Source organism: Orcinus orca, chromosome 11 (genome assembly GCF_937001465.1).
Source record: "Orcinus orca chromosome 11, mOrcOrc1.1, whole genome shotgun sequence".
Taxonomy (NCBI): Eukaryota; Metazoa; Chordata; class Mammalia; order Artiodactyla; family Delphinidae; genus Orcinus; species Orcinus orca.
Window position 1 is genome coordinate 49210812 of NC_064569.1, and position 24685 is coordinate 49235496.

At 39.1% G+C, this 24685-nt stretch overlaps 2 protein-coding genes across 2 annotated transcripts in view; one reads left to right on the plus strand and one right to left on the minus strand.

Moving 5' to 3' along the window:
• TAFA2 (TAFA chemokine like family member 2) overlaps positions 1-24685 on the minus strand; it is a 555918-nt gene that overhangs the window by 346019 nt on the left and 185214 nt on the right. The window lies entirely within an intron of this gene.
• USP15 (ubiquitin specific peptidase 15) overlaps positions 1-24685 on the plus strand; it is a 692408-nt gene that overhangs the window by 299677 nt on the left and 368046 nt on the right. The window lies entirely within an intron of this gene.

The window sequence follows — 24685 nt, forward strand, 5'->3', positions numbered from 1 at the left end:
AACACGACGGAAAAGAGCAACACACACCAAGATAATTAAAATACTGTATAAAAAGTGCTACACTCATGATATATACAAAGCTCCACAGAAACACAGAGGGATGTGCCCTCACCAAAGTCCCCATCTCTTCTTTTCTACCTGGAGAAGAGCTGACTTCTATTTTGAAGAGCTGATCTTCTATCTTGAAGAACAAATAATAGCTCACTAAGCAGAAAATTAAAACAAACAAACAAAAACTGGAGAGGACATTTTCAGTAACAAAAGATGCAAGACACATGGCCTACAGGTAGAAATAGGCATGGTGTTTTCAGAGGATGTCAATTCCTTGTGTCAGTGAGTTGCAGCACACACGCAAGTGTACTAGCTGAGCACCATTTCCACGCCAGGCATTTTGCTAGACTGGGGAGCAACAAATATCACACAGGCCAAATTTGTCCTGCTGCCTGATTTTGTATGGCCTGCAAACTAAGAAAAATTCTTACATTTTTAAGTGGATGAAAAAAATCAAAAGAATAACATTTCATGATACATGAAAATTATATGAAATTCCAATTTTAGTGTCTATAAATAAAGTTTTATTGGAACACAGTCACATTCATTCCTTTGCATATGGTCCATGGCTGCTTTTGTGCTATGCTGGCAGAACTGAGTAGTCGCGACATGACAGTACAGCCCACAAAGCCTAAAGCATTTACAAAACTAGAAAAATTTGCTGATCCACATGCTAGACAATGGCAAAAGAAAACAATGTCTAATTGTGGAGATGAACAAGGAAGCAGACCTAATCTCGGAATGTTACAGGAGCACACAGTTGGGACACGTAGCCCAAATTGTGCCAAGGGACTGTGAATAAGGAAAGGTTTATGAAACCAGATTAGATTAAACTAAGATCAAATCATGATCTTTACCTGTCATGCTAAAGACTTCAAATTTCATTTTGAAAGCAATGGCATGCCTTTGCAGGGTGTTAAGAAGGCCTATGATATGATCTGTCTTGTATTTCAAAACAACGATCCCGATCACAATGTACCTAAGTGTACTTACTACCTTTTTGTGGCAAAGGAAAAAAAAACACTGGAACATAAGGACTAGGGAGAGCCAAGAGCATGCTTATCAGGCGACCATCTTTCTTATTCACGTTCTCTCTTTTAATAAAATAATGACAACAACAATGATAGATAGTACTTATCGAGCATTACTGTGTACCAGGCATTTGCTAAGTGTTTTAGATGTATTGACTCATTCAATCCTCACACATGACCTGTGCAAGTAATTCTTATTGAGCTGGAGACATAAGATAACATGAGGCTTAATGCTTTTCTGGATGAAAATATTTCTAGTGTTCAAACCACATATTTTTTTTCCATTCCTATCTGAATATGTTAAACACTTGTAGCATAACTTTAACTCCTGTGTCAAGCAAGACAGGTCGCTGAGTCATCACTCATTCATCCACTACAATCAGGTACTAAGTGTCGATCATGTATGAGGAACCAAACTGGGGAGGCAGGGGTATACAACTGCAAGCAGTTTCCATTCCCAGGGGTTCCAACAGCTGAATGCGAAAAGTAAACACACCACCAATCTCAGACCTGAAACCCAGTCACTATTCATTCCATCAACCCAGGATTACACTGTTGGATACACCTAATCCTTGAAATCCTTTTTCTTAAAGAATCCACCTTCTAAGTAGTTTTGTGGATACATGTTCCAGCATGTTCCAGAAGAGAGAGAGGGAGACAGAAAGAAAATTAACAAGCGTCGGTGATGAGAATGAAGACAAGACAGAAATCAATGCTTCACACATGGTATTTCTGGCCTGCTTCCCGAAAACAAAACTAATGAAATATAACAAGGGATTGTTACTTGGCGTGACTAGCTTAGAAACAGAGGGAAAAGGGCATAGGGGAGGGGAGGGGGACCTTCCTCAGTGATACTTCACATTCGCCTTCATTTATACTATGAAAGGTGCAGAAAATGTTTCATACCTCTAAGTATTTTGCTTATATTAAATCAATTTGCTTTCGAGTTCAGATCCAAATTTAGTAATTATGTGCACATCTAGGATACCTGTATCCTATGGTGTATTTCACAGGTTTACAGGCTTAATCACTTTATTGGAAAATTAGATAAAATCAGATGACAAACAAAAAAGTTACCATTTTATTGGAGCACTGCCCACACAGTACAAGATGTACAAACCAAGACAAGACCATGAATAGAAACCATGACTTTGTAATTAGAAACATACTAAAGTGTGTCTGGAATTCCCTCCGGACTTCTTACAGTAGTAGCATGCCTTCGAGACTCACTAGAAAACAATGCCAAGAGGGAAGACAGCATTTCGTACTTTTTCAATTCACCTGAGATGGATAGCTTTACCACTACATCCACACTTTATATTCTAAACTTGACCTGCTGACAAATGGGATTTAAAAAGGCAAAGAGAAAAAACTCAGGTAGGGAAAACCACAGGTCTTTTCCCAAAACTTCCCGCTAACATTTACCTCTCACTCAATTGTTTTTCTTTACTGCAAATTATCATCTTTATTATCAGACGGTAACTAACCCCAGTTATCTTATTAGAAGGTTTACAGAAGAGTTAAATAGACATTTGTTAAGACTGTCAGAAATGTGGATTCGTTCTAAAGCACCTTTTTGTGTCTGACTTAATTAAAAGTTTTCCAATATCAGGCTCAACCTCTTCCCTTTACTGCTTGAAGAGACTCTGTTCCCACTCCTCTTACCTGTCTCAGATGTAGAGACATTGTCTGCCTCATGTGGACCCCTCTTTCCCCATCTCACCACACCATAATTTGGTACAACCATCCTTGAAACTAGGAAAGTCAAAGAACAGCTCCATGATCTCAGTATTCATTCTCCTTAGCTCTCTGTACAGACTTGGTATATACTACTGAAAATACAACTTTCTAAAACCCACAGCCTAAGTAACCTGACTGTATTATGTTGATTGAATAGTCATGGAGAGTTTGATAAATAGTTGTCTAGAAACAGATACGACTCTCACCATGCTTAGCTTCTTCCACAATGATTCTGTGATAGCGTTCAAGGTGCCTACTGCCTGACTAGAACACAACATCTGCAGGCTGTTTCTACTTGGCAGCTAGAAGAAATTCATATCCCACCTGAGAAATCATTCTGATTTCTACATAATGACAATCTATTATTTGACAGCTTTCTGTCAGTAAGACGCAGATCCAAAAAATATTATTGTGGACTGTTTTTACTTATAGGAAAGAGTTCCTACATAAAATGGATCTATATTGAACAGAGCAGGTAAAAATTAGTGAGACCATTTTATTGCTGTTGTTTTGCTAATATCAGTGTAAAAAAAAATCTGCTTTAACTTGCTTCGTATCACGCTTAGTAAAGCATAATAAGCATTGCATTTTACAGGTGTTTAATACAGGCATGACTCAGAGATATTGCAGGTTCAGTTCCAGACCACTGCAATATAGCAAGTATCATGAGTCTCATGAATTTTTTGTTTTCCCAGTACATATAAAAGTTATGTTTATACTACCTTGTAGTCCATAAAGTGTGCAATAGCATTATGTCTAAAAAAATAATGTACATACCTTTATTAAAAAAATACTTTATTGCTAAAACATGCCAACCATCATCTGAGCTTTCAGCTAGTCGTAAGTTTTTTGCTGCTGGAAGGGTCTTGCCTTGATGTTGACGGCTGCTGACTGATCAGGGTGGTGGTTGCCGAAGGTTAGGCTGGCCGTGGCAATTAAAAAAAAAAAGACAACAATGAAGCTTGCTGCGTTGATTGAGTCTTCCTTTCACCAAAAAGTTCTTTGTGGCATGCAATGCTGGTTGATAGCATTTTACCCACTGCAGAACTTCTTTCAAGATTGGAGTCAGTCCTCTCAAACCCTGATGCTGCTTTATCAACTAAATGAACATAATATTCTAAATCCTTTGTTGTCATTTCAACAATCTTCACAGCGTCTTCACCAGGAGTAGATTCCATCTCAAGAAACCACTTTCTTTGCTCATCTGTAACAAGCAACTCTTCATCCACTCAAGTTTTATCATGAGATTGCAGCAATTCAGACACATCTTCAGGCTCCTCTTCTAATTCTAGTTCTCTTGCTATTTCCACCACATCTGCAGTTACTTCCTCCACTGAAGTCTTGAGTCTCTCAAAGTCATCCATGAGAATTGGAATCAGCTTCTTCCAAACTCCTATTAATGTTGATATTTTGACTTCTTCCCATGAATCACAAATGTTCTTAATGGCATCTAGAATAGTGAATCCTTTCCAGAAGGTTTTCAATTTTCAGTTGACCCTTGAACAATGAGAGGTTTTGAGATGCCACCCCTCCACACAGTTCAAAACTGCATATAACTTATAGTTGGCCTTCAGCATCTACAGATTCAACCAACCACGAATCATGTAGTACTGTAGTATTTACTAGTGAAAACAATCCGCATATAAGAGGACCCACAAAGTTCAGATTGTATTATTCCAGGGTCAACTCTAATTTGCCTAGATCCATCAGAGGAATCACTATCTCTATCAGCTATAACCTCATGAAATGTATTTCTTAAATCATAAGACTTGAAAGTTGAAACTATCCCTTGATCCATGGACTGCAAAATGGATGTTGTGTTAGTAGTCGTGAAAACAATATTAATCTCATTGTACATCTCCATCAGAGCTCTTGGGTGACCAAGTGCATTAACAATGAGCAGTACTATTTTGAAAGGAATCTTTTTTTCTGAGCAGTAAGTTTCAACGGTGCGCTTAAAATATTCAGTAAACCATGATGTAAATAGATGTGCTGCCGTCCAGGCTTTGTTTTTCCATTTACAGAGCACAGGCAGAGATTTAGCATAATTCTTAAGGGCCCTAGGATTTTCAGAACGGTAAATGAGCACTGGTTTCAAATTCAAGTCACGAGCTGCATTAACCCATAACAAGAGATTCAGCCTGTTCTTCGAAGCCAGGCCTTGAGTTCTCCTCTCTAGCTCTGAAAGTCCTACATGGCACCTTCTTCCAACAGAAGGCTGTTTCATCTACATTGAAAATCTGTTGTTTAGTGTAGCCACCTTCATTAACGATCTCAGCTAGATCTTCTGGATAACTTGCTGCAGCTTCTACATCAGCACTTCCTGCTTCACATTGCCGTTTTATGTTATGGAGATGTCTTCTTTCCTTCAACCTCATGAACCAACCTCTGTTAGCTTCAAACTTCTCTCCTGCAGCTTCTTCACCTCTCTCAGCTTCATATAATTAAAGAGAGTTAGGGCCTTGCTCTGGATTAGGTTTTGGCTCAAGGGAATTTTGTGGTTGGCTGGATATTCTATCCAGACCACTCAGACTTTCTCCATATCAGCAATAAGGCTGTTTCACTTTCTTTCTCATTCGTGTGTTCACTGGAGTAGCAGCTTTAATTTTCTTCAAGAATTCTTCCTTTGCATTCACAACTTGGCTAACTGGCACAAAAGGCCTAGCTTTCAGCCTATCTCGACTTCCAATACACCTTCCTCATTAATCTTAATCATGTCTAGCTTTTGATTTAAAGTGAAAGACCTAAGATTCTTCCTTTCATTTAAAGGCCATTGTAGAGTTATTAATTGGCCTGATTTCAATACTGTTGTGTCTCAGGGAATAAGGAGGACCAAGGAGAGAGAGAGAGAGAGAGAGAGAGAGAGAGATGGGGGAACAGCTGGTCAGGACACACACATTTATCAGTTAAGTTTGCTGTCTTATATGGGTGAGATTTGTGGCAGCCCAAAACTAATAACGTTAGGGACTTCCCTGGTGGTCCAGCGGTTAAGACTCCACGATTCCACTGCAGGGGGAGCGGAGCGTGGATTCGATCCTTGGTCAGGGAACAAAGATCCCGCATGCCACTCAATGCGGCCAAATAAAAAAAAACCAAAAAACCTAACATTAAAGATCACTAATCACAAATATAATGATAATGCAAAAGCTTGAAATATTGTGAGAATTATCAAAATGTAACACAGAGTGAGCAAATGCTTTTAGAAAAATGGCACCAATGGACTTGCTCAATGAAAGATTGCCACAAAACTTAAATTTGTAAAAGACACAATATCTGTGAAGCACAATAAAGAAATACACAAGAAAATGAGGTATGCCTGTAATGAAAAACATGTTTTATGAGAAAGATTATAACCTAAATCAAATTTTATTTTCTAGCTCTGAGTTTTAAAAATTGGTTGTTCCATCTTTTTTTTCTTTTCTTTTCTTTTCTTTTTTTAGCCATGCTGCATGGCCTGCAGGATCTCAGTTCCCCCACCAGGGATTGAACCCGGCCCACGGCAGTGAAAGCCCAGAATCCTAACCACTAGGCCACCAGGGAACTCTCTGTTCCATCTTAACTGCAATGCAAAGTAGAGTTTTTCAACCTAAAGAAAAAGTCTAATAAAAAAGTGTTGAGCAGATGAACCTGTTTACAAGGCAGAAATAGAGACACAGAGGTAGAGAACAAACATGACACCAAGGGGGTGAAGGCGGGGGTGGGATAAATTGGGAGATTAGGATTGACATATATACACTAATATGTACAAAACAGATAACTAATGAGAACCTGCTGTATAGCACAGGAACCCTTTAATGCTCTGTGGTGACCTAAACGGCAAGGAAATCCAAAAAAGAGGGGATATATGTATACATATAGCTAATTCACTTTGCTGTACAGTAGAAACTAACACAGTACTGTAAAGCAACTATACCCCAATAAAAATAAATAAATAACTAAAGTGCTATGGAAACAAACCAAAAAAAAAGTATTCAGCACCTATTACATGTACTGTAGAGAAAGGCAAGATAAATAAGTAGTCAAGACTCTCAATTAACCTAGTAATACATATTAATATGACAAACAATCAACCCTGCTTCATTTTTTTATACCATATATATTTCAGCACATGCAGGAACCCGATCAATAAGGACCACTAATAACTTATATTTCAAGGGATTAAAAAAACCCCTACTAATAATATAATAATTAGAAGGGATATGTACATCATTCTTTCTAAATAAAAAAAGACTAACCGGGGTTTCCCTGGTGGGGCAGTGGTTAAGAATCTGCCTGCCAATTCAGGGGACACGGGTTTGAGCCCTGGTCCGGGAAGATCCCACATGCCACGGAGCAACTAAGCCCGTGTGCCACAACTACTGAGCCTGCACTCTAGAGTCCGTGAGCCACAACTACTGAAGCCCGTGTGCCTAGAGCCCGTGCTCTGCAACAAGAGAAGCCACCGCAATGAGAAGCCTACGCACCGCAGCTAAGAGTAGCCTCCACTCGCCGCAACTAGAGAAAACCCGCACACAGCAACAAAGACCCGTGCACAGCAACGAAGACCCAACGCAGCCAAAAAAAGAAGACTAACCAAGAAAAAGATGAATTAAAATTAGTCAATTGCCATTCTGTAACCCTCTGACAAAACACTGATAAAATGGGAAGGTTGCTTAGGTGTTCCATATGTGTGATTTCCATTGCTCAGTTGTGTCAGGAAGGTTTCCTTGCATAGATGGATTTAGCCAGTGCACTAAGTCACACAAGAAGAGAGAGAGAGGAACATGTAAGCGGCCCCACCCCGCCGCCAGGCCTCCCCACAGTTTTCACCGGGGTAAACCCATGATAGATTTGCTTTCTTCTTGCTAATGTGAATTTCCAGTCTCTTGGCAAAGCATGGAAACATCCCTTGTCACTAGAACAGGTTGATCTGCTTATTGATCTGCTTTTCTCTTTCCAGCTCTAGCTCAACTTGACCTTTTGCGCTGCAAACTCCATCGTTTGTCTCACAAACAGCTCTGATTGCTCCATCAGCTGGCAAACAGGGGTCATTTTGTCCAACTTTGTTTTCGTCTGCAGAGCCTGGGAGATGGTCTGTTTTGAATTTGCTGAATAATGCTATTCTCTGCATCTTCAATTTTTTTTTCTTTTTTTTTTTTTTTGCGGTATGTGGGCCTCTCACTGTTGTGGCCTCTCCCGTTGCGGAGCACAGGCTCCAGACGCACAGGCTTAGTGGCCGTGGCTCACAGGCCCAGCCGCTCCGCGGCATGTGGGATCTTCCCGGACCGGGGCACGAACCCGTGTCCCCTGCATCAGCAGGCGGACTCCCAACCACTGCGCCACCAGGGAAGCCCTGCATCTTCAATTTTTATCAAAGGTTTCTATTTCAGAAAGAAATAAAAATCACGATAAATCTTTTGGGGATTTCAAGCTTAAACAAAATGCCTTCAACAAAGAAGAGCAGTTAGAATTATAAATTTGCATTTAAATGCTTGACCATACTGGCATCACTTATGTGGCAATATCACACAGCTTGAGATAAATCAGAACACAGCTTGAAATTATAGTCCTAACTTATCCAATTTCATAATAATTTTAGGGTCTTTCCTTTAAAAACCAATAGCTCAAAGGCTTACATTTTTTCCATGGAGTTTTCTTCTCTTTTTGAATAATAGCTCTCCCATGGTTCACAGAATGACATATATAAAAGCACTATTTCTACAATAATTATTCCTAGTTTTTAAATTTAGCTAAACAACATCTGCCACATATTTATAACTATGAAATTAGACAAAATCACTGAACTAAAAGCAGACTAATTTAAAATATGTAAATGAAAATTTTCTAGGCTGGACCAAGAAAGTTACTTGTAAGTTATTATTTTGAATTGCATCTTATGTGATTGCAAGACAAAGAAGTAACATGCCACATGCAGCCTTTCAGTATGGCCCTAGGCACAGGGTAGGGACTAACAGTATAATGTTTACACTCAAATACATTAATAAACTAGAATGTTGTTCATGGGGCAATAGAGTAGGAATAAAAAAAAAAGCTACTAGAGAAAATTATATTATCCTTAAGAGAAGTCATCTAAATTTTAAATTTCTAAGAAAATGAAATTCATTGCAATAAGCCAAGCAAGAAAAGATTCAGGGGCTTCCCTGGTGGCGCAGTGGTTGAGAGTCCGCCTGCCGATGCAGCGGACGCGGGTTCGTGCCCCGGTCCGGGAGGATCCCACGTGCCGCAGAGCGGCTGGGCCCGTGAGCCATGGCCGCTGGGCCTGCGCGTCCGGAGTCTGTGCTCCGCAACGGGAGAGGCCACAACAGTGAGGGGCCCACGTACCGCAAAAAAAAAAAAAAAAAAAAAAAAAAGATTCAGTTTCTTTTTGCTAGTGTTGATGATTGATAATATTTATATTTGTGTAACACTTTTCATGTAAGAATCCCAAAACAGTCTAATGATTTTTTTCTTGCACAGTACATCAACATGATCCTACTTATAGAAAGTAAATTTTACCCCATATCCCTGCCTCAGGGGAAAAAAAAAAAAAAAAAGACCTTCACATGTGGCAGCTTGCCATATGCCAGCCCCGGTCTGAAGGCTATTTTTGTATTCTAAATGCTCTCTGCAGTTACTCCCATTTTAGAGATGAAGAAATTGAAAAACATAAGGGTTAATTAATTTAATTTGCCCATCTGTCAAAGGTAGAAAATGGTAAAGCAGAGATTCTAATCCAGGTGTCTGTCTATAGTATTCATGGGCTTAATCATCATGCTCTAATGCTTTTCAACCACCAAACTCATTTGGAGAACTAAGAGAAGATCTCAGAAGCTCTGAGGTATAGTGGGCTAAAAATCTCCTGTCTCTACGTTATCCAAATCAGTCATTCTTTTTCTGTGTGGAAAGATTTTCACCTTTCGGTCTGGATGTTTACTTCCTAACTCATCAGAGCTATAGAGTCAGACTCTTGTCTGACTGGTTAAGTTCAAATTCCAGGACGCCATGTCATGGATGGAAGAAAACAATGTCCCTTGTGTTTTCATTTTTGTAAGAGAAAATTCCCAAAATATTTCTACTAATCTAGCACCATATCAAGTTCTCAAGGAATGTATGCTAAGGCAAATGTTCATACTTGTTTTCTACGAGTTAGTCTGGCCTTCTACTGTGGCAGGCTGGGCTGGGCTTGAGGACCTAGTCTGTCTACCAAGAGCTAGACCAGGGAGGGAAAAGAAGGCCAATGTTCATTCACTGCTCCACAGTGAGTCTCCCCTCTCTCCCCCCGTCTTTAACGTCTGAACCTGACTTCTCTGTCTGCAAGGTAAGAAAGCCAGTAGGTCTTGGAAAAAGATGTCTTCTACCTAAGGCTCAAAGCAGAGACGTTTATGAAATAATTCTTAGCTGCCAGCTACTCAGTACTCACTACGTGGTCAATGCTAGAGGCCTCGATGGCCAAACATGTCAACACAGCATAAAAGAAAAGCATCACGTGAATACCTAGAATCCATCTTAGATTACAAGGAAGTTTAAACAAATTGTGTAAACCCAGTTAGCTTTCCTAAGTTTCCCCTAAACTATTGCTTTAATCGTAACAGAAGGTTCTCAAAGCTTCTGACAGCCAGCAGTTGCAAAGTCAACAACAGGCTGACAGGCCACCTGTTGCAAGGTAGGAACCAAGAACAAATGTGAGTAAAATTAGCTTTGTTTATTAAGCAGGAAAAGGGACATCTGTCATAACAGTCAGTACAACCACCCCAAAGGACAATCTATAGACCAGACTACTTCCCAGTTCCTGCTTGCTTCCATCAACCCTTCCTTCACATCTAATACACATCTAAGAGGGGTCTCTGCCATCTATTATCTGTACTGTGATAATAATAACATGCCACAAATGCATAATTATTTTCACTTTTAAAACATGGGTGAAAACGTGTATTTAATGTGTAAGTAACAGATATGCATTAGAAAACTTATAAAGATGGATATTTTTAAAGACTGATAATGTGGTAAATATTGAAAATGGAAAATGTCAATGTATTTAATTTTTAAATTAAAAATTAGGTAACATTTTAACTTTGACTAATTGGTTTTAAACAACTTTTATATTTTTATTCCAAGTGAAAACAGGCCAGCTATCTCAAACCATTCAGTTAGGATATATAATCTATAAGGGAAACACCCAGTGGCAGCACTGTTGTGGTTGGTTGAGATGACAGGAAGGAAGAAAACCATCAAATTATGGAAGACCTAGCATGTGTCTGATGTGCTAAACAGGTTCACCTGTATGGTGCCTTTTTAACACTAATATTATGCTTGTGAGAGAGGTATTATCATGGTCATTTTACATATAACAAAATGATATCTCTGAGAGATTTGTGACTCATCTAAGGTCATACAGGTAATAAATAGCATGTCTTCTGCTTGCATATCTACCAACTCCAGTAAACTATGCATTATAGTTTCTATGTCCCATGCCTGAAGAATTTAAATTCACATGAGAGGGTGGCTAAGTATCAAACAATATGGCAGAACATCCTCAGCTGACAAGACAAACTGTTCTTCCCCTTAACCCACCCCTGCAAAAAAAATAAATGTGGACTATTAAGGCAAGAGAAAGTGCAATCACCCTATACTTCTGTATCACTTCATTAGTTAAAACAAAGTCTCTCTCAAATAACCAGAATAATAAACCCAGGTAAGGAAAGTTGACTCCAGCCCTCGTGATCATGGCCACGTAGATGAACTTTCATAGGATAGGAATCTCCCACCCCACCCCCATACACACACACACACACACACACACACACCATGTAGGACTCTAGAGAAGTTTCTAGAGAATCAGGGTGAACACAGCAACAGCATCAGAGCAGTGTATGAAAAAATGACCTCAGAATTCACACGGGGCACTGCTTTCCCTAAAGAGCTACCTTTACTTCCCATTGAGGTCTCATCTGGCCGCCTCATGTAAGTAAAGAGTAATCACAACGATTCTCCCAGGGTGTCACCCGGGGGGTATATTTTAGCAACATAAAAGCACAAAATTTATCCTACAGGAAGAATTCACAATGACCATTCCTACCACTCATTCATTTTCATCATTCCACTGTTGAGGAGGAGAAGCTCAGATAGGGTCAAAGGTACACCAGAATTCTTAGAAACCCAAAGATGGTGGCAAGTAGGATGCCTGAAACCGAGACGAAGGAGAGGTTGCAATTACTGGCGAAGACAAGGTCCTGGGTATGAGTGAGAAAGTGGCTGGCTGAGGTTAGAAGATCATGGAGAAGGAAACTCCTAGGAACTCAGAGGCAAGGATATGGGAAGGATCACTTAAGTGTACATTTCAACGACCAAGAATTAAGATGGGGAGAAGGTGAGAGACAGCCATGAGGGAAACTGCTGAGAAATGATGAGAGAAGACCCAAGGGTTGGAAGCCAAAGAAATGAATAAGAGTACTTTAAAGGAGTTTAGGAGAAGGGCAGGAGCACGGTCTGAAAACAGCAACGAGGAGCAAGGAAGACATGGACCCCACCCCAGGCCTGGGGGTACAAAGCAGAGATACACGAGGAAAACAGCCAGCTCTTGCCAGGCCTTCCATGAAAACAGTCACCTCAGGGAAAGCCAGTTGTCAGAAAAAGAAAGTGAAAGGAATATTCAGAGAAAATTCTGAAACTAGCACAGATTTTTCTGATAACAGTTCATGGCTCTAGAAAGCACAGGAGGGGTGTTTAGGAGTCAGGGAGGCATGTTATAAACGGACAAGGTAGAGAATGGACAGAGGTTGAAATAGTGAGGCATGGGACATGGTGGGGTGTGACCTGGAAGACTGAAAGTTCTTATTGTGATTGACTTACACAAGATTAAGAACATAAGATTTGTCTCAATCGATTCAAAGCAAATGGTGAAGGGGAGGCTGAGTGCTGGAGGTGGGAGGGATGGGTTTCAGGGGCTGCCTCTTCACCCTCAGTGGTCAGGTGAAAGGCATAGGGGAAGTGTGGGCTTAGTCTCAGTGCACAGCTCTCTGGAATAGGTACTATGATGATTCCCATTTTACTTATGAGAAATAGAGTGAACTTTACTATGTACTTAAAGTTCCAAGACCAAGGACTGCAAGAGCTGGATCATGTCTGCTTTAGGGAGAAGGGATCTGGACCTGCAGAGAGAGAGAGAGGTTATAGAGTATGAAGATCAAGGGGTGGGTCCAGTGTGAAGAGCCAAGCCCTTCTTGACTACCAGAAAGGTCCTTGAGGCTAGACAAATCCACAGAAAATTATAAAGAATACACACTGCCTGTGCATATACATCTCGAGAACTTGGGGAACACAAGTTTAATAGGCATCTAGGCTATACATTTCTCTTTCAACAAAAGCACAAATATCGCCATGTTCCAGAATGGTGTCACTTCTGGTGACATATATTCTGGAGCATTTGGAGCATAATTCAAATATTTATGACGGCCTGCTTTATTACCAATCTTATTTAGTTTTGAGTGCATGCTAATATTTTTGGAATGAATTTTCCAGGCCAATTTATCTGATAAGAAAAAATATAGCTGATATGGTATAAGGAAGATTATGAGGAAACAAAAAGTGAATTATTCTTAATATTAGCAAAGATTTTAATTAGGCTCTGCTTGCTTTTTATTATCAGGTTGGGGAAATATGGTCCATAATGTAAATAACATTGAAAAGTTGGCTGGAAAGTGTACTAAAAAGCAGTTATTGATGGCATAATACCAACCTGGAAATGCAAAGCAAGTGTTAGTCCAAGAGATCAGTGGTGAGTGATGAACTACAAACATCCCTGCTGCTAACAGAATAACAAATAGAATAATGTTGAACATACAAAGCAGGAGATAACTGTGATGAGGGAAAAACACACCTGAGAGAGGGAACAGACAGAACTTCATTCAGCAATATGACCTTTCTCAATTTCATTCAACCCAAAAGTTCTCTGATGGAATCCAGTAATACACACTGACATTGATAGAACATGCACGTTAAGATTTAATCAAACGTTGCCAATATCTATGACAATAGTTCTGAGAACTGTTTTGCAAAACACATGTATGTGAAAGCGTTATAGGGTATAAAAAGCATTATTTATAATCGTACTTGTAATAATAATAATTGTAGTATTATTTCTAGTCTCACCAATATGTAGTGTTTACAGCCTTAAGAACCCCTGGCATGATAAGCATTGGCAATCATATCATTCATTACCTGATTTTTTAATTAAGTTCCACAGTAATAATGGGTTTTGCTTTGTTTTGTTTTTCCTTCAAAAATTTCTCCTATAAGACTTCTTACACAACCTTGTAAAGCAATTATACGCCAATAAAGATGTTTAAAAAAAAAAAGACTTCTTTTTTTTTTAATAATAAATTTATTATTATTTTTTTTTTGGCTGTGCTGGGTCTTCATTTCTGTGCAAGGGCTTTCTCTAGTAGCGGCGAGCGGGGGCCACTCTTCATCGCGGTGCGCGGGCCTCTCACTGTTGCAGCCTCTCTTGTTGCGGAGCACAGGCTCCAGACGCGCAGGCTCAGTAGCTGCGGCTCACGGGCCTAGTTGCTCCGCAGCATGTGGGATCTCCCAGACCAGGGCTCGAACCCGTGTCCCCTGCATTGGCAGGCGGATTCTCAACCACTGCGCCACCAGGCAAGCTCAAAAAAGACTTCTTGATGCATTAAATAAATATCTCCAGGTCTCTTTTAACAAGACAAAAACAAACCCGCTTAAAGCTACCTATATTTATGAGCATCAAGAGTGTTGTTAGTATTTCCTGCTCAATATTAATCAGACAAACAGAAACAGAAAAGTATGTGTAAGTTCCATATTCCTCTATTTATCTAAAAAATAAAACCAGAAAAGGAAGCAGCATTCTCACCTAAAAATATCCTCCCCCTCAGCAATGATTCCCATTCTTCATGGGTTTTTATCATTGTTGTTGTTGTCGTTATATCATCAAGGGATTTAAAGAGTAAATAAAAATTTACGATCCAAACATCTATCTCTTCCTCTTCCCCAACTAAGGCTCTGTCTGCCCTGCAAGAAAACACATGCATAGACGGCCAGCCCACTTCTACAGCCACGTCACACTGGCACCTGGAAAGTTAGTTCAGCCTCTCTGTGGAGAGGAGTGAGCTAAGCCATTACCCTTGCTTTTCCAAGGCTGAAATTATGGTGGGCTACATCACCTTTTGGCAGAAATATCACCCTTCCTGTGTCTCCTTATGAAACACCACCATATGCCTACTCTCATCATGAGGTGTTTCATGAAATTCATATATTCCTGTGTGTCTAGAGAGCTCAAAGTCCATGAGCAAAGAAAACCCCAAACCCTAAAATCAGGAAATAGATAATGACTAAAATTGACCTCAGTCATTGCAGATCACTGATACAGAATGTATCAGCCCCTAGGAAAAAGGCTTGCTTTTTATAATTCTGCACATTTTTGTACATTTCGTTAGATTTCAAAGACCCAGTTCCCTAGTGACAAAGGTTTCTATTAATGAGTTAGTGACTCAAGAAAAGGGCGCATTGTGTATATAGATAGATAGATGTATGTGTATATATATACATATATACACACACACACATATATATTTGTATGCATGTATACACACACACATATATATATTTGTATGCATGTATATATATACACACACACACATACATATATATATATATATATATATATATATATATATCTCACATCTTCATTATCCATTTATCCGATGGGTACTTAGGTTGTTTCTGTATCTTGTCTATTGTGAAAAATGCTGCAGTGAACATAGGGGTGGATATCTTTCCAAGTTTGTGTTTTTGTATTCTTCAGATAAATACCCAGAAAAGACAAGACAGACTCCAACAACACTGACTTTATCACCTAAATTCTCTACCCATTCCTAATCACTAGTCCTAAACCAAAAAATTAGCAAAGGAATTTCTATCAATGATCCTGTTAGAATATGAAAAATATTCTTACAGGTGTCACGATTTATGCCACCAATTTATGAATACATTGTGTATCAAATGATCATATGTAAGTTGAGTTTTGTAGTTGACATGCATTTTCTTACAGAATCAATGGCTTAAATAATGGTTAGTTTCCTGGCTATCATATGAAAATCTATTTGAACTATTATGTATCTAAGCAAATAGGACTATTGCAAATTTGTTTCACTATTACTCAGAACATTTTTTCTATGGAAAAAACAAATTCAAAGTTCATCCATCCGGGCTTCCCTGGTGGCACAGTGGTTGATAGTCTGCCTGCCGATGCAGGGGACACAGGTTTGTGCCCCGGTCTGGGAGGATCCCGCATGCCGCGGAGCAGCTGGGCCCGTGGGCCATGGCCGCTGAGCCTGCGCGTCCAAAAAAATAGTTCATCCATCCACTTGTTTATATTAAACTGAATCATATGAAAATGTTGTTTCTGAAGGCCAAAAACAGCTGAATATCAACAACTTCATATGATTAAACCTGATACATTCATTCAAGAAAAACTAACTGAAGAGCCTGAGATAGAAAGAGGCTGGGAACAAAGACATGCAAGTCAAAGTACTTGTATTTTACAGACCATCACATCCAGTTAACACACAAATGTGTGTAGCAGGTACATGACATTATGAGCAGGAATTTGATGCATTTTGACTCAAGGGCAGCTAAAAACACCGCACATTTCTTCATTACCAAGCAATGTAAGCAGTAGACATCTTCACCTCTCTCTGAACCCAACTCCCTTTGCCAACCCCACACCCTGCGTAGGGACAGGAGGAAGGTTAGGCATCACTTGGCAGACAAACCACATGAACGCAAGTCAAATGTTTACTAGACTTGCCTTCGACAGGAAAGGCCAGAGTCAGTTCATTCTCCACGAGTTTATACATATATAATGGTCTATAATTCAAATTTTCTCATTATTCTCTTTAGCTGTAATGTTCATTCAAATTTGTTCCAGATAATAAATAGATTAATCAATTTAATAAGGATATTCAGTCAGTTTTCTATTTGAAAAATCTAGAGGGTGAACACCTCTGCTTTATGTAGGCCGCCTAATTATGTTAACTCTATTCGACTGAGTATATATTAGACAGAGAGCCAAGCAGGATGTTTGGATCACAGTATGACCCCTTATTCTCAACTCTAAATTGCATAGTTAATCTTCAATTAAATTTCTCACAAATTTCCCCATAGCCAATATTATTGTTATTAAATTCCTATAAAATTATAGTTTGGGGAATTGGATGATACAATCTTAGAAACCAGTCCAGTTCCAATAGAATTTTAAAATTTTAATCATCTTTCTGAATATAAAGTAATATTCATTAATTTTTAAAAAATCAAACAATGCAAAAATAAAGTAGAAAATGAGAGTCAGCTGTAATTGGAGTCAGAAGGGTAGAATAAGGAGAACAAGGAACGGTGATTAAAAAAAGTGAGTGACTTTGCACTTCTTGTATCAAAACAACCACATCCAAAAAGCCACGACCAATATATCCTACTTTGCCTATAACTACTATACAAAACAATATGTGATTAAATACCAGGTATGGTTTAAATTAAAATATGCCCTATAGATTTAGAGGAGAGAGGTCATCCCCAGTTAATGTGTCAAAAATAGCAATAGGTCTAATTCTTTATAAATATCTTATTTGATGATTCGTTCATTCGAGAGAGATTTATTGAGTGACTACAAAGTATAAAGCCCTATCCCCAGACAGCCACTGGGGATACAACACTGAATTGGCCCTGCCCTCCTGAAGATTATATTCTAATGAAGGAGGTAAGATGTGAACAACCAATTACACAGTACATTACTTAGAGTATTATTAAGGTCAAAGGCACAAGAATACATGGTGCTCTAAGAGCGTAAGGCAATCTAACCTAGTGGGGGAGATACGGAAGATATGTTTGAGGAGTGCTGTTAACTGAGCTGTGAAGGATTCAAAGTGAATTCCTACTAGACAAATGAAAAACGTAGGAAGCGGGGGTCCATGTATGGAGAGCTGCAAATAAAAAAGCCTTAAAAATAGAAAGCAACAGAGGTTATTCAGAGAACTGAAAGGAAACCAGTGTGCCTTGGAGTAGAGGGTGCAATGAGAAGGTAGCCAGAGATGTGGCTGGTGAAACAGGCAGGGGTCAGGTACCATAGGGCAAGGTTTCTGAACCTTAGTGCTACTGGCATTTGGGGTCAATAATTCTTTATTGTGAGTACCTACCCTGCACATTGTAGGATGTTTAACAGTGTCTCTGGCCTCTACACACTAGATGCCAGTAGCACTACGCCCCAGCCCCACCTCCCAGGAGAACCAAAAATGTCTCCAGATTTTGCTGAATATATCCTTGGGGACAAAACCATCCCCAATTAAGAACCACTGCCATAGGCCTAGGCCTTGTAGGTGATGTTAATGAGTTTGGCCTTTATCCTAAAAGCAATGACATGATACTGAATACTTTTAGCAAATGAGTGATTTTTCAAACAATCTGGGTAGGGAAAGAAGAAATTAATTAAAAGCGAAATTCTACAGCTGCCAGAGAACTAATAGCTCTCCAGCCTACAGAAGAGAAGGGGGATCTGTTGATCAACCAAGCCCGAGATGTTCTGAATTAGGTAAGCTGCCTTGTTGGCAGTAGAAACAGTGCCACTGGTTACATGTTTCCTCATTGTTCATTCACTTATCTGGATCATTTAGACTTCAGGGGCCTTTTTTGCATCTGTGTTCACCATACAGCCTAGTAGTAATGCTGGGGGGTGGGACTTAGCTAAAATTAGTATGGGGAATAAATTGTAAATGAACATTATAAAAATATAGAATATGTAGCAATGATTATATTTTATGCTCCTTTGAGTATATCCTCATATGTATATTTTTACCACAAAAAGTATCAAATTCCAGAACCAAAGCAAATATCAAATACTGAAAATGAAGACATTGTGCCACCAGAGGCAGTAATCTTTGCTTTTTTTTTTAAGAAATCTCATGGTTGTACTAACTTGAAACCTTTATTGGTTAGAACAGAACGTCAGTCAACCATTTCCATCCTTATTAACTCAGTTCCTTCTGCTTTTAGGACAGACATATAATTTGACACTGAGGTTTCTCTTTACTTCAATTCTGCTGCATTGTCAGTTATTTTTATATTAGTGAGTGCTTAGAGGGTACTTATCATGTAATTTAGAGGCAATAAATAAATCTGGATGAGTTTCTAAAAGACTTGCTATGTACACCCTCATTAGGAACCATAAGAGAACGTTTTCTCTCGTAACACTGACCAGGTGAAAGTTAATTTGTTTAGTGCCTCTACCTTCAGACTTTGTCTTTTTCTCTCTTGCTGTTTCCCATATGTGGGCTCTGCCAGTGAACTTACTGTTCCTTCTCCATCTGTGCTCACAAACCATGGCCCATCTGCTTAGGATGAGTTTCATTCAAACCAATAACCAAGAAGCAGGAACCAGTGTCCTTAAGCACACAACTGGGATGGAAGAACACTGCCAATGGAATCCCTCCGACCCATAAGCCAGTTGAAGTCTCCAATGGCTAATGCTGTCATTAAACTGCTCTCACTGGAATTCTGGCTCAAAGTTCCAGGCAAATTTCTGACTTTTGCAAAACCATGATTCTGAAACCATTCATGCCACAAGTAAATAATGTATATCATGTCTGCTTCTAAGCACTTGCAGCACGAGTTCATGAGCTTTGGTTGATATCAGAATTATCTGCACTGCCTTTTACAAATACATATGTCCAGGCCCCACTACAGACTTATGGAATACGATTAACCAGAGATAGAAGCAGACCATCTGTGCTTTTAAAAAAATCCTCGAGAGAATCAGCACAGCAAATTCTGATGTGCACCAAAATTTAAGAGTAACTACGTTATAGACTAGAGCAATAATTAGTAATGGTCAAACAATTAATTATTAATTGGTCAGAGATAAATATAATTGACAACATAAATTATTTTACCCCAGGTGATTTGACAGTTTCCTCTACCAGACTCAAATCTCTTTGGAGGAAATACTGATAAAATCTCATAATCACATTTGTACCCCATACCCCGTCATATAGCAGATGCTCAATAAAGTTTAGAAAAATAAATACAAATCTACATACATGAATATCAACTTTAATCAGTTTTCTTATTTCATTTGTATATAAGAAAAACTTCTAGATGTACACAAAGAGGAAAAAAATGAAATGCCAGGATCTTCATTTTATCACTTAGAGGTACTATACAAGAAAATACAATATATCAGGTTCCCAGAAAGGAAATGCATATTCCTCTTACCCATCTTTTCCACCATGAATGCATTTTAAGTCTCAATTATTAAGAGCAATTAAAATAAGCCATTTGTATATGATAGTCATAAAGTTCCCAGGAAGAAATTAGATTACTCCCAAATCCCTCACCCGGCCATCCCCCATACACCCATTCGCTGACCTGACTGCTCATCACTGCGTTACTCTTTTGCAACAACTGCCTCAGAGGATGCCTGCATCTTTTCAAAAACATAGCAGTTTCTGTCCTTGCACAAAGTGGCCCACAACGGATATTCCAGATCCCACATTTGATTTGAGATATCAGTAGCTCAAATGCAGAGGAAATGCAGAACCAGAATTCCTAACATGCAGGTACAAAATGCAATGGGTGCAATGGATTGTAATGATATACAAATTCATCCGATGTGTTAAACTCTATACACCTTATGCTAGTTCTCTACTTATTCTGAATCCGTCCAACAGTGACAAATATTCTCCCACTTACAGAGCACTCCGCAAAAACTGCTGAGTAAGGGCACTCTAATTGGTTCATTCCTAATAAATCACTAATTTATGTTGCACACATCCCCTTGGAGAGGGGCTGATGTGAGCCCCTAATTAGAGGCTGATGTGCATAACATATTTCCTCAAAAAGAAGAATAAGAAAGAAATGCCTTTCACTGGATTCTTACTCCGGACATGCAGTTGTAAAGCAGAAATTTGATGGTTGAGAGCAGGGCACTAAGCAATGTCGAGAGAGATCAGTTGCCAAATGGAGCTTAGAATAGGGCTTTTTAAAGTAACTCAGATAAAAATTAATGTTACATTGCCTCAGTATCAATGCCATCTTCGCCATTAGTATGGCTAGGATTGCTGCTAAGTACTCGAGAAAGGGGAACTTAAAGGGGAGGGGTGGCTCCACCACCTGTTACTTAGAAAGTCCTGAGATGCATACACACTTGTGCAGTCCACCTATAAACCCCACCACTATCACCATGGCTGATGTCCACCATGTCTTATCCGTACCCCCTTGAATTCAATACTTCCTAGCCTGAAAAATATATAAGAACCACCTGGAGCACTTCTTAAAACAGATGCCTGAACCCACCCCTAGAGATTCTGATTCAGTAGGTCGAGGTGGGGTCCAAATATTGGCATTTCCCAAAGTCTCCCAGGTGATACAGATGCTATTGGTCTGTGGACCACACTTTGAGTGACGTTCCTCCAAGTGGTTTTTTTCTGATTCCTTTTATATTTCAGCATTGTTTCTGGGTGTTCATGTTAACTTGGTAAACTAAGAATGCTGAAGGCAAACCCACTGGGGGATTTGGCCTGTATTGTATCATTCTAAGCATTTCCCTATGAAGGACCCTGAATAGGAGAAGGCCACTCAACAGTCCCCTGTAAGTATGATGTTTAGATTGGTAAACTCGCTAGAAAGTAAATTGGCCAGGATCCACTGTAAGACAGTCTGACTCCAAAGACCATGTTCATTCCATTACACCACAACTATCATTAAAGTCATAAGGAGATGGAATGATTTACAGAGAGAGGACCCAAAAGTAGCTGCAGTCAGAACCTTTGGGAATACCAACTGTTATGGGTTGAGTTGTGCCCCCCAAAAAAGATATGTTGCAGTCCTAACCCCACCCCCCAGTAAATCAGAATGGACTTTGTTTGGAAACAGAGTCTTTACAAAGGTGATCAAGGTAAAATAAGATAATCAGAATGGGCCCTCATTCAATGTGAATGGTGTTCCTATAAAAAAAGGTAAATTTGAACAGAGAGACAGACTTGCACAAAGGGAAAATGATGTAAAGACACACGGGAAGAAGATGGCCATGTGACTGTATAGATGCATCAGCAAGGCAAGGAACACCAAGGACTGCTGGAAGCTAGAGAAGGCAAGGAAGGATTCTCCCATAGAGCCTTCAGAGAGAGCACAGCTCTGCAGACACCTTGATTTCAGACTTCTAGTGACTAGCATTATGTGACAATAGATTTCTGTTGTTTTAGACACCCAGTTTTGGGTACTTTCTCACAGCAGCCCTAGAAAACTAACACGCCAATATTTACAGGAACAGAAGGAAGTGCCCGCAAGGGAGGCTAAGAGGCCATGGTTGGATGGAGAGAAGTGCTATACCATAGGACCAAAGGGGTAAGAGGCTGAATTGAATTTGGATTAAAGAGGAACAAGTAAGAATTTCACAGAAATTACCTAAACAATTGTCTTCCCTTTAACATGACATTTCTGGTCAAATGAAAATCTTTAACTGGTCATGTGATGAGAAAATCTCAAAACATTTTTGAGTCATCAGTTGTTAGCAGGGAAGAACTATAACAAATCCTTACATGTCCATAGGACCTTACTACTCAAAACATTTTTATCATTGATTCTCAGAACAATCTGATAAGGTAGACATTGACTCCATTGTTTAAATAAGAGCTGAGAAAAAAACTAAACTTTAAGTGAAATTATAAAATGTACAAGCATTAGGTTAACTGTTTCCTTATTTAATATCTACAATAATCTTCTGAGGGAGATGTCATTCACCTTTCACAACAGAAATATAGAAATCTTAGGTAAATTGTCCAGGATCAGACACCTGGTAAGTGGTTTTTAAAAGAGGCATTCAAACTCATATCTGTTGCCTCCAAAACTCATGTTCTTTCCACTACATGGTAAAAGGCCTCCATGGGGACTGCTGAACTCCATGAAATAATTACTAAAATGAGACAGGTACTGAAAATGGAACTATTTTTTTTTTTCCTTCTGACTCCCCTTTGCCCATTTCTCCCACCTCCCACCCACTGCCTCTGGCAACCACCAGTCTATTCTCTATCAGCTTAGTTTTTTGGGGGGCTTTTTTTTGGGTTTTTTTTTTGTGGTACACAGGCCTCTCACTTTTGTGGCCTCTCCCATTGCAGAGCACAGGCTCCGGACGCACAGGCTCAGCAGCCATGGCTCATGGGCCTAGCCACACCATGGCATGTGGGATCTTCCTGGACTGGGGCACGCACCCATGTCCCCTGCAACGGCAGGTGGACTCTCAACCACTGTGCCACCAGGGAAGCCCAGCTTAGTTTTTTTTATTGGCCTTTTTAAGAGTCCATGTGTAAGAGACATCATACAATATTTGTCTTCCTCTCTCTGACTTATATCTCACTTAGCATAATCTCCTTGAGGTCCATCCAAGTTGTTGCAGATGGCAAGATTTCATTCATTTTCATGGCTACATAATATCCCATTTCATATATATACCGCAATTTCTTTACCCATTCATCCATCAACAGATATTTAGGTTGTTTCCTTATCTTGGCTACTGTAAATAGTGCTGCAATGAACAAGGGGGTTCATATATCTTTTCCAATTAGTGTTTTTGTTTTCCTTGGAAAAATACCGAAAAATAGAATTGCTCTTGGTTTCACTGATCTTTCCTATTGTTTTTTGTTTGTTTGTTTTTTTCTGGTCTCTACTGTACTTATTTCCTCTCTGATCTTTATCATTCCCTTCCTTCTGCTGACTTCGGGCTTTGTTTGGTCTTCTTTTTCTAATTTCTTTAGATTGTAGTTTAGGTTATTTGAGGATACTCTGCCCACTTTTTAATCAGGTTATTTGTTTTTTGTTGAGTTGTATGAGTTATTTACATATTTTTGATGTTAACCCTTTATCGGATATATGATTTTCAAATATTTTCTCCCATTCAGTAGGTTGCATTTTTATTTTGTTGATGATTTCCTTTGCTGTGCAGAGGCTTTTTAGCTTGATACAGTCCGCTTGATTTTTTTTGCTTTTGTTGCTTTTACTTTGGGTCTGAGAGTCAAAAAATTATTGCCAAGACATTGTCAAGGAGCTTACCACCTCTGTTTTCTTCTAGGAGTTTTATGGTTTCAGGTGTTAAGTTTAAGCCCTTATTCCATTTAGAGTTAATTTTTTTGTATGATGTAAGATAGTGGTCCAGTTTCATTCTTTTGCATGTGGCTATCCAGTTTTCCCAATAATTATTACAATGAGATAGGTACTGAAAGTGGATTTATGAAACTATATCTTCTTAACTTCACAGAAATAGTTAAAAGATATTTCTCCTATCTGAGAGAACTTTATGCACAGAGTAGCTAAAGAAAACTCACTTAGAAGTAATTAGAGTTTATTGCTGCCAAAATAAAATATATTTCCCATCAATGTGTATTAGTAAAATGGACCTTCTGGTCAGGTGAACAACTTTAACTGGCTATGTGGTTAGGAAATCTCAAAGCAGAATTTGGAGGTCACAATCAGAATTATGTGTATACTTACTTATTCTTCTCCTTGATAAAGGGTGGAAGTCAGCTTAGGACACAAACCATATGGCACATTGCAATGTAAAATTTAAGTATTTTAATAACATTGTGTTTTCTTAACACACTGAAGATTAAATAAAGCTTTATGGTTTAATAAAGATTTCTCACAGGACCTAAAAGGTTTTTTTTCAAAGACTAACCTACTGCATTTTAAGGTAATTTTCATGCATCTTTAAGTTCTAAAAGAAGATTTCAATACTGCTTAAAATCCAAGAATTCAGAGGAGCAAAAGATATAGCATTCTTTTTGGACTCACAGAGTAATAAGGGTTGTCCAAGAGGC